We start from the raw sequence: 10,870 nt of genomic DNA on the forward strand, positions 1-10,870 counted from the left end.
GTTATGTCATCTATATCATAAATATTATAACTAAATTACTTTTATATTCAAAATTAAAAATAATATAATGAATCATGATCAAATATCACTTATGACATGATTAAGACTTTTTCGATCATAACCAAAATAATAATTATAATAAGTTATAACACTACAACAAATGAAGGTTTTAAAAACAAAAATTTAGGGATAAAATCACTTTTTACGCACGTAATATTTTTTTTTTGTTTGTTGTCAAAATAGCATTATTGTATTTTTAGAGACAAAATTGGACATTTAGTGATAAATTATTATTTTTTTGGGACCCAAATTTTATCTAAAAAAATGATTGTCCCTAAAAATGCATCTATCAGCAACAATTTAAAAATTTTATTGCTAAAACTTCTTCTTCTTCTTCTTTTTTTCGAATTGACCTTTTAGCAATTATTCTTGTGACAACACAAATTGGTCCTTAAATATTTTTTACAATAAAATTTTTATATTTTGAAACAAAAATTTGATCTTTAAAACTCTTATTTGTTATAGTATAACCAACTTTACAACATAACTAAGGGTCATAACCAAAGACTAATTGAGGCATAATCAAATACCTCTTCAGACATAACTAAAATAAAGCAGCAAATGATTATAATCAAATTATAATTTACATTACAATTAGTCATAGTCAACTAATACCACAACCAATAATAATCAAAAACTAAAAAAAATCATAACTAGACATGTGTCATAGAATTTTTCCAACTAATACCCACTTACACTTGTGATTGTAATGTATACCTCTTAACTTGTCTGCTAGTGATTCTAATATAATCTATAGGTATGGCTATTTATATGGAGAACTTTTAAATTATTAAAAAAAATATCATTTTGATTTTTAAATTATGAAAGTTTACAAATGAACCCTTAAATTATTGTGAAATGTCACTCTGTCCCTGTAGACACCCCATTTTTGACCGCCCTTAAGACTTGGACGCGACTGATGGTTTACGTGGTGGAGAAAGGTGTGCAGGGGAAAGGTTCAGTTTCTTCGGCAAGGAGAGAGTCAAATCTCAACTTGATACCCCTTTTTGGACCAAAACAATCTTGATCAAAAGATTTTAGACCTTAAAACCCTCTCTTTCAAAGCGATTTTGAAATAAAGTTTTTACGATATTCCGAGGCTCGCATTTTGTCAAATGTTGCGCTTTTCGGTAAACCGAGCAAGGACAAAGTAGAAATGAATGAAAGAGAGATGAAACCTTTGAAAAATCTTTCAAAACACTTTATTTAGGGGTTTGGAGTTGAAGAAAAGAGGAAAGGAGAGAAGAAAACTAGTTTGGGAGAAGTTCGGCATGAATCCGGTTGGACCGAATCTGCGCGGCTTCACCAAAACAGGCGTAACTTTTTGTACAAGAGGAATTTTAATACAAGGCTGGTGCCATTGGAAAGCTAACTTCCAGGGCTTCAATTTGGATATAAGAATGACCTGAAAAAGGAGTCCGTATGAAGGAGTTATGGCCATTTGAAGTTGGACCTAGAAAGTAGAATTTTCCTAAACTAGCTGGCCGACCCGAAAAGGTGGCTGGCCGACCACCCTCTCCTGAAAAAGTGGTCGGCCGACCAGAAAAAGTGGCTGGCCGACCAGAAAAGGTGGTCGGCCGACCACTTATGCCCAAAAAGCTCAGAATTGACAGATATTTTGCCTCCAGCTGTCTTCCACAACCTCCAGCTGTCCTATAATCAGATATTTTCGAGCCAACTCTCATTTTTGCTATATATGATGATATATCTCCCATTTTTCAAAGGAGAACTTCTTGGAGAAGCTTGGGAGCTTCTCACTCTAAAAAATTCTTTCTCTCTCTACAACTTCCAGACCTAAAACCTCTGCCTCTCTCTCATTCTCTTGCCTTTGTGTGCATAACAAGAGCTATACTTAGAGAAATACTCCTAGTTTGCCTAGGAATCCTTCATGAAAGTTGATCACCATTGGCTTGGGGTCCCTTGGAACCTATTTTTGGGCTGATTGAAGGTTGTTTGGCTCAGAAAAGTGATTGTTTTGCTTCTGTCCTTCAAGGTTCTTCAAGGGTGAGAAACTATCCTCTTTATTCCCCATTTTTTATCCTTCTTTTAGCCATACTTGCATGCATATTTGAGATTTGTTGTCAACTGAAAAAATGCTTTATATTTGAGTGTTTAACATGTTTGTTTAAGGTCATTTTGTTGTTGGGGGTCATCTACCCCCTTGCATGCTCTATTTTGCCTTGTTTTGAGCCATGCCTTAGGGCCTTTGTGTTGAGCTTTGTTGGCCCTTTTGACCACTGAAATCCAGAGGATTTTCAGTGGTTATTATGCTATTTTGAGCGCCTAAATCATAGAGGGGTGACCCTCTCACCCCTCATTCTCTTTACTAGCTTTGTTAGCCTTCCAAAGGAGCCCCATTTTACATGTTGTGAAGTCACATTCCAGGACTTATTTTGTGTGTTTTATGGTCTGCATTAGCTCTGTTCGGAGCCCATTTTGCCATATTTTATGTCTATGATGCAAGTGTAGAGCAATCCTATTCAAGGCCTTTCAAGGGGACCTTTCATTGCATGCTTCCTAGACCAATTCCAGGGCCTATTTGGTGAGTTTTAAGGTTGTCATAACTCATTTCCAGAGGTGGTTTTGACCTTTTATGTGTCCATCATATAGGTGTAGAGTAACCCCTTGCATGGCCTTCCAAAGGAGCTCATCATTTTTGCATGCATTGACTGAGTTTCAGTGGTTATTTGGGCATATTTTGGCATGGAATACATCTTTTTTTGTCTGGTTTAATGAGCTTTCATATGCTTCATATAGTTGTAGAACAACTCATGGTTCACTAGCTTTCTTTGCATGCTTTGTGGGCCCTTGATTTTAGCACTTTTTGGCCATGTCATAAACTGATATTGTGCTTATTTTGGACTGCCCTAGCTCTGTTTTTGGGTCTCATGATTGAATGATGTTTTTTTTGCATGCTTGTAGTTCAATACCCATACTTAACTTTGAGATTTGAGATCCATTCCATGTATATACTGAGGTATTTCCTTGTTTTGGGGCCATTATACATCATATTTCAGAGCTTGTTTGAATGCCATGTTGCCATGTTTTCATCTCTTTAAATACGTTTGAGAGTCGGGCTTGTATGCCCCATTTACCGACCATTGAATGAGCTCCATTTCGTTGCATTCCGAGTCATCATTTTAGGCTGATTTCCCACTGTTTCAGACCTTCCTAGGGTCTGTTTAGGGTTGGTTTCGCCTTTGGTGCATTCCTTTGGGTACCTCTAGTGTAACGCACTTCACTAGTTTCGGTACCCGGGCCCCCTAGCTTGCATTGTGTGCCATATTTGCATGTTTCGGGACCATATTTCATGCTGTTTTAGAGCTGTAATTTATGCTATTCCATGTCATGTTTCATCCTTTGCTATGCCTTGTTAGAGTTGCATGTCATGCCTTGGGATCGGTCTTTGGTATTCGTGCATGTGTGCACGCATTTCGGTTATCTCATTTTCATCTAATGGCCACTGATGTGAGTGTGGCTGAGGTCCACTCATGTTGGTGTAAGTCCATCGTGCATTGTGTATGCCATTTCAGTTCATAGCATTGCGTATGCTAGGTTGCATGTTAGAGTATTGTGTATGCCATGTTACATTGAGCATTGTGTATGCCATTTCAGAGTATTGCGTATGCTAGGTTGTATGTTAGCCGCATTGTGTATGCCATCTCATTTGCATCGTGTTTGGGATAGGAGTTAGCCCAAGCACGGGAAACGATGGACGTTTCGTACTCCGAATGACGGAACGTGTCTCAATTCCTGGTCACCGACACTCCGGATTACCCATGATGGAGTTTAGGTCTTATTGTATTCATATGTGCATTCATTTCACATCAAGTCGTGCAATTCGACTCCTCGGCCATCATGCATCAAGATGCGTGATTGGTGGCACGAGGATCGAGGACTACACTCCCTGAAGAGTAATCATGCATACATATGTGAAAATACTTTGCCATGCCCCATTTCTTGCTCTCTGTTGCAGCAAATCAGAAATCAGCAACTTTCTAAAGCCTTGCACAGCATTCCGGGATTAATTGCAAACAGAGGTAAATCGGGGCATCGCAAGGAATTTTCCGACGAAGGCGACTCGAGCATGCATCTTTCATCATTTGAAACAGAGCTGAGGCGGTCCATGGATTTGCATACCTAGTTTACTGCTTTCCTAGTTAATTTGTTAATTAATTAGGGCTTAATTATTTATTCGGACTGTATTATTCTTTCGGACCCTCCGAGCGAGGGCATAACTGTAATAAGTATGCGTGTGTGTGATGCATGTCTTCCAACCCCACGTCTTTCTCCCTTTTATTTATCAGCTTATGATGGTTAGATTAGGGCATGTTTTAATTAGCATACTTATGCTCACATGTTTGCATCCATTCATCTGTCTTGCATGCACCGGGCTCGGCGCATCATACTAACTGCATTGTATTTCAATTCCAAGTTGAATACGTGTATCAGTTGTTGCATTTCAAATGCCATTCTTAGAATAGCCGAGCCTATTATAGTTGCATTTTTGCATGTGTTGCATTAGGCATTTCTGTATAGTTAGGATCATGCATTGATTTCTAACTAGTTTCTGTTTTAGCTTGAAGTACTCGATAAGTGTTTATGCTTTAGCATCCTTGCATATGTGTGAGTGACTGGCATGATAGCATAATTGCCATGAGGCTAACTGCTTATGTGATATAACTACCTGAATGCCTGTGGGTGAAGGTTGGGTTATTTGGATTGGAACAATTCATCAATTGTGAGTTTTAAGCCCACTAGATAGTGGCAAAACCATCTTTTCTAAGCCCACCCGATGGTGGCAAAATCTGCATTTTAAGCTTACTTGCGAGTAGCAAACCATTTTCAAATAAACAAACATGAGATGTTTTGTTCCAATTCAGGCGATCCAGTCTATACTTGTATGCTGTGCGCATCACATAGTAAATCTAGGCTAATAACCAGAATAAAAATGCATAATGTTTTCAAAATTAGATATCATGATTAGTAGAGGTCGATCTTTGATCGGGCGAGCAGGGGTGCTCACGAAGTGACCTTCCCCAATCGTACCCAAGTTCCCGAGCCGAGGCAACTTTGGTGATGATGGACACATGGCCTTAGGCAACGAGTCAGGGTTTCCTAAATTTTCTAAAATAAAACATTTAGGTGGCGACTCTGTATCTGGCAAAGTAGTCCATGTTTGGCACTTCTTTCAAAAATCTGTTTTCAAAAACGATTTGCCAGATTTGGACTCTTTGATGATTTATCGATCTTGCATTGCACTCTGCGAGATTAGATACAGGACCGCGACATTGAGTCCTGAACTGTTGTGAGCCCATATGAACAAAACGGGGGGGATTCCCTCCCGGGACGTTCGGGGACGTCTACAGTCCCATAAATTATAAAGGCGTATAAATAAACTTCTTAAATTATAAAAACCGTACAAACTGGACCCCTAACAAAAGGGGTCAGATCGAAACATGCCCATAGTCTATAAAACTGTACAAATTAGACCCTTAACGAAAGGGACACCAATAGTTTACACTACAGGAAATGCCACTTTTGGCGACCAAAATATTGGTCGCCAAAAGCCCCATTTTTGGTCGCCGAAACAATTAGCGACTAAAATATTTTGTCGCCAAACTAGTCGCCTATACCCTGTCAGCGATAGTATTGGCGACTAAACTATTTTTGGTCGCTGAAAGTGAATGTTTTGGTTACTAAACTCTGGTTAGTCGGCAAAGGTTATCTTTTGGCGACTAAAACATTAGTCGCCAAAAGTGAACATTCGGCTACCAAACTCTGAGTAGTCGGGAAAGGGTATATTTTGGCGACTAAATATTTAGTCGCCAAACGTGTTCAAATAAAATAAATTAAATTTTCAGCGACTAAAACTTTTTGTCGGGAATAAGTTTTAGTCACAACATTACTACATTTAGGGACTGAAGAATTTAGTCGCCAAAAATATTATTTTTCATTTTATTAAACTTTTGGCTACTAACCATTTAGTAGCCGAAAGTCTTCATTTATTTTTATCTACTAAATTTTTAGTCACCAAAAATCTTTGAATTTTTTATGGCTACCAAATATTTAGTCACTAAAAATATTGATTTCCTTTTTAGCTACCAATTGGTTAGTCACTAATAAATTCACTTCTTTTTTTTTTCACTACTAAACATTTAATTTCCAAAAACTTTATTTAGTGTTTTTTTTATTATAATTAATTTATTCACAACCTGTATTTATTTCGTGCAACCTGCACCCTGTATTTAAACAAAATAATACATATATCTATTTCTATTTCATTTCAACAATACAAAAATTTGATCTTTTAACATCAAATTCTATACAAATCAAATACAATCTAACCCAAAATAATAATTCCATACAAACACAAAATCATACAAAAAAGATGTCCTCTGTACAAAAAATTCTACATCAAATGTCATTTACAGAATATTTTGAAGGTGTAAAAAATGCGGATTATAAGCAGCAGGGCCTAGGCATCATATAGTTCTCAGCAGCAAGGTCTTGAGACATTTTCCACTGCATCTCCGCAGCTGAAATGCATCCAAAGTGTGAAACAGAATGATGGCAGCATCATGAAGGCTAACAAAGCTAATTAACTGAGACAGATATATATATTCCCCAAATCCCAACAAACTAACTCTGAGAGATGTCTCAAGGGATACAACAAAACAGCAAATATACCATTCAAAGGCAACCGGGGTTTCTTCTTTTTCTTCTTCTTTCCTGACAAAGTAAAAAATTAATTCTTGTAAGAAAAACGATGACATACTCACTGCTGGAAAACTGATTTTTAGCGGCGTTTTAACATCATAAAAAAAAATAATGATTTATCACATTTTCACCTTACTTTTGCTAAAATAAAACTGATTTGCAGATTTATCAGTTTATCACATTTTCACCTTACATTTTCAGATTTTCAGATTTATCAGTTTATCACATTTGCTAAAATAAAACTGATTTGCAGATTTATCAATAAAATAATGATTTATCAGTTTATCAGTTTATCAAAAAAAAAAAAATTGATTTGCAGATTTATCACATTTTCACCTTACTTTTGCTAAAAAAATAATGAGCATCATGCCCCTCAATGATGAATTTAAACAATAAATTCAATATACTTAAAGGTGATACCAAAAAGCTTCAATGTGCAAACAAAAGAAAACATAACATCATAAAAAAATTCCCTCCATAGAACCCAACTAAACTTTTTAAATAACAGAAAGCATACCAACTGATCCTCTTCCTAGAGTTCGTGCTGCTATATATGCAAAAACCCACATCTGGAAACAAGCCAATCCCATTTTCTGGCATAGCAAGCAGACCTCTGAAAGAAACTCAAACAAGTAAAAATTAATAACTTAAATAGTGTTTTTTATCTAAATATATATATATATATATATATATATATATGTGCTAGAAAAGGCAACCAGACCTCAGTGATAAGCTGGTAGCGACCACGACCAGATAGGCCAATTCCAAATCCCATTGTTATGTTGTCCATGAAGCTTATATATGGCTTTTGTACTCATAAATTTTACATATTAAAGAATATTCTGCAGTAAATACGTGCAAAAGGTTGGCATGATAAGCACTTATAATTTTTTTTCTAATATAATAGACATATAAATCTACTAACTGAAGAAGCAATATTGTACAATGTGTGATGCAGATGAAATCTAAGTTAAAATTGTTATTTGATCAATCCAATGAACAAGGATGTTGACTACCACAAAGGCCGCTGAATCACACATGAGCAACAAGCTACTGTAAACTGATACGACAAAATTTAGTGTCCCACTTCCAAACTAACATTCAAATGGATGTCTTGACAAGGGAAAACAATATTTGACAAACAAACAAAATGCACAGCACAAGAACCATAAAAATTTTCCACTCAACATATTCTTGCAAGTAATTGAGCCAATCAAAACAAAAACAAACAATGTGCACATGCATGTATGTGTTTCTGCAAACAGATATACACGATATAACCTTTTTGCTCAAAGAATAATAATTCTTAGTACACATTACAATATATCACTCAATATATATATGTACACATTACAATATTTCATTCCGTTATTAGACTGTTCCCATTTTAAAATTAACAGTTTATTAGATCTCTTTTTGTGTATTTTCAAGTGGGTAACACCAAGAATAATAATTTTTAGTACACTTTCAGTTCATACAGACAATTAATCTCCCAATTCCACATACATCTCCAAACACGTCCTTGAAATGAAGGCATTCTGAATTATAACAGACAAAACAAGAAGCAAATACCTGTGGTTATCCTGAACATCCTTTAGTTCCACCACACCATTTTGCTGTTCATCTTTGACCTTTGAAAGAGGAGAAAAGAACTGCAAAGGGGGGGAAAATGAAACACAAGGTAAGCCTGAAAATAACATGGTAATCATTAAAATATATTTCTCTTTCTTGTAGTACCTGGTGCATTGAGATGAAAACAACTGTAATTCCTAACATAAAGTTTATAGTCAGAGTGGCCAAATAATGCAGCAGATGTTATGCCTGTGAATATTGTGGCAACAGTTGATGAATACTTCTTCAAGATTGTATCTGGTCACATCAAACAAAATGTCAGATTGCAACTAAGAAAATTCCCCATGCAATAACTTGTGTAATGGTGCATATTGAACTCCTAAAGTTAGCCTCAACCTTATAGAAACAAGTCTCTTTTCTTTTCTTTTATTCTTTTTTCCTTTCTTTTTGAACCATTATAGAAACAAGTCTATAAAACAAAACAAACCAAACCAAGCCTTAAGTCCCATCAAGTCTAGAAACAAGTCTATGAGATGAAAAAACCATAATGTACAAATGACTAATTTCAGACCAAACAGTATGCATAGCTATAAATTCTACAATAATGTCAAATAAGAGGACAGATAAAGATAACTAAAAGAAAATGCCTCAAATTACTTACAAAGATCAATGTATACACATATGCACTCGTTGCAACTGGAAGACCCAGAGCAGTAGCACCCTCATGTTGCTAGTTTAAGAGAATGAAATCAGTACTTTGATTTTGTTAGATGCTCTAATCCATCTAGTTGATTGAGAAGCTCCAGCATCGCCCCTTGCACTTCACTATCACCATTACCAGATCCAAATTCCATTCAAGCAGATCCAATGCTGTCGATTTCATCCATAAAAAAAAAATAGAAATGAAGTCCAACTGGCACAAAAAATGAGATACGGTTATGAATGAGAGTCGAAAAATGCACCATCTGGTGATACTACACAAAATCAACTAGGCTATGCTGTAACTAGATAACAGATCAACCCTGACATGCAAACTAAGCTAAGAAATTTCTGTACATATATTCTACACAATACACATGAGAGAGAGAGAGAGTGCGCTCCTAACAGAAAACTCAAAAAAATGGAGTGTGTCATGATGTTAAGAAGTTCCAGATTTCTTTCGTATTTTGACACTTCACCAGGATGCTCTGGTTTATTATCGCCGTTGTCATCAGTGTCGGCTCGATCAGTGTCATTGAAAGTCGTCCCATTCTCATCTTCGCCTCCATATTCTGATGAACCATTTACCTCCTCACTCAACCCCATATTTTCAATCAACTTTGCTGCATCTGCACTGTCATTAACATCCCCACTGTCTTGCACTGCATTGTAAATGAATAAATAATGAGTCAGCTCAACTGCGGTGCTGTTTGGTGCAACTTATAATGCTGCTTATAACTTTTCTTATTTTGAGTCTGTGAAAGTGTTTGGTGCAGCTTTTACTTATAGCTTATGAGACAGAAATAGCTCAAATAAAGTTGAAAAAAGCTGGGGAAATCATTCTTTTAGCTTCTATTTATCATCAACTTACAGTTTTGGAAAAGCTGCACCAAACAGGCTCTAAGAATAATTACACAACTACTGCTAAAAACAGGGAGGAAAATATTCAAATCTTGCCATCAGATGAGAACTCCTGAACTTCAACGCTATTGTATGTCGTAACCTGGACCAATGGAGTTGAATTGTCATACTCACTAGCACTTCGCAATGATGATGCTGAAGCAACTTCAGGTTTGGTACTGCTTCAACTATATCACCACTACCATCATCAACATGTTTCTCCGTTTTCCTCTTTATATTAGCTGAAGAAGCTTGAGATGCCACGGCTATGCCTGCATTGAACCATGTTTAGATGAAAAATTTAGAACCATTACTGCTAGATCAAATCCCAATCAGGTGAAGTTAATGAAGATAATCCAACTTGATCACTTACATATGGAATCAAAAGATATTCGCTATCTCTCCTTTAATTGCATTAGAGTACTTCCATAAATTCCATTCTAATGCCTTTTTTCCCAAGTAGCTGGAAATTATGCTATGTGACCCCTCGGAAAACTGGTCCACCATGTATTCATTGACTCAGTTAACATTTAACAACAACAAAATCATATCCCAAGAAAAAACAAGAAAAAAGGAAAATTTTTAAGGAGCAAATTTTCTAGGGTCAAAAGGCTAAAAGATTAAGTGGCTCAAAGAAGGTGATATTAATTCCAAATTATTGACATGTAAAATTTGAAACCACATCACATGTAAAATTTGATTCATCTCCTATTTTCAAGCAAACTGGTTTTTACACTTCAATCATCAGTTCTGTTGCATATGGCCTATCCTCAAACCAGTATCCCAATTCCCATTGAATTTATATGTTCCATCTATAGCATCCACTCTGGAGTATCCAACAAACCAACATTTACGGGCTGGCGGCTTTGTCAACTTCCTTGTAAGAATAACTCCTAACAAAGGTGCGGAGTGCAAGAGA

General features: G+C 36.2%; 2 long non-coding RNA genes across 2 annotated transcripts; both read right to left on the reverse strand.

Moving 5' to 3' along the window:
• Positions 1–6,411: 6,411 nt before the first annotated feature.
• Positions 6,412–7,387, reverse strand: LOC145824588 (uncharacterized). The gene is made up of 3 exons (XR_014366369.1): positions 7,298–7,387; positions 6,751–6,792; positions 6,412–6,599 (listed from the first exon to the last, which is right to left on the reverse strand). It is a non-coding gene; the product is annotated as an uncharacterized LOC145824588 (long non-coding RNA).
• A 767-nt stretch (positions 7,388–8,154) lies between these two features.
• Positions 8,155–10,217, reverse strand: LOC114277234 (uncharacterized). Its single transcript, XR_014366367.1, has 4 exons — positions 10,087–10,217; positions 9,014–9,713; positions 8,518–8,649; positions 8,155–8,432 (listed from the first exon to the last, which is right to left on the reverse strand). It is a non-coding gene; the product is annotated as an uncharacterized LOC114277234 (long non-coding RNA).
• Between the last annotated feature and the right edge of the window lie 653 nt (positions 10,218–10,870).

The sequence above is a fragment of the Camellia sinensis genome, chromosome 4 (genome assembly GCF_055761805.1).
Source record: "Camellia sinensis isolate YWXY chromosome 4, ASM5576180v1, whole genome shotgun sequence".
Taxonomy (NCBI): Eukaryota; Viridiplantae; Streptophyta; class Magnoliopsida; order Ericales; family Theaceae; genus Camellia; species Camellia sinensis.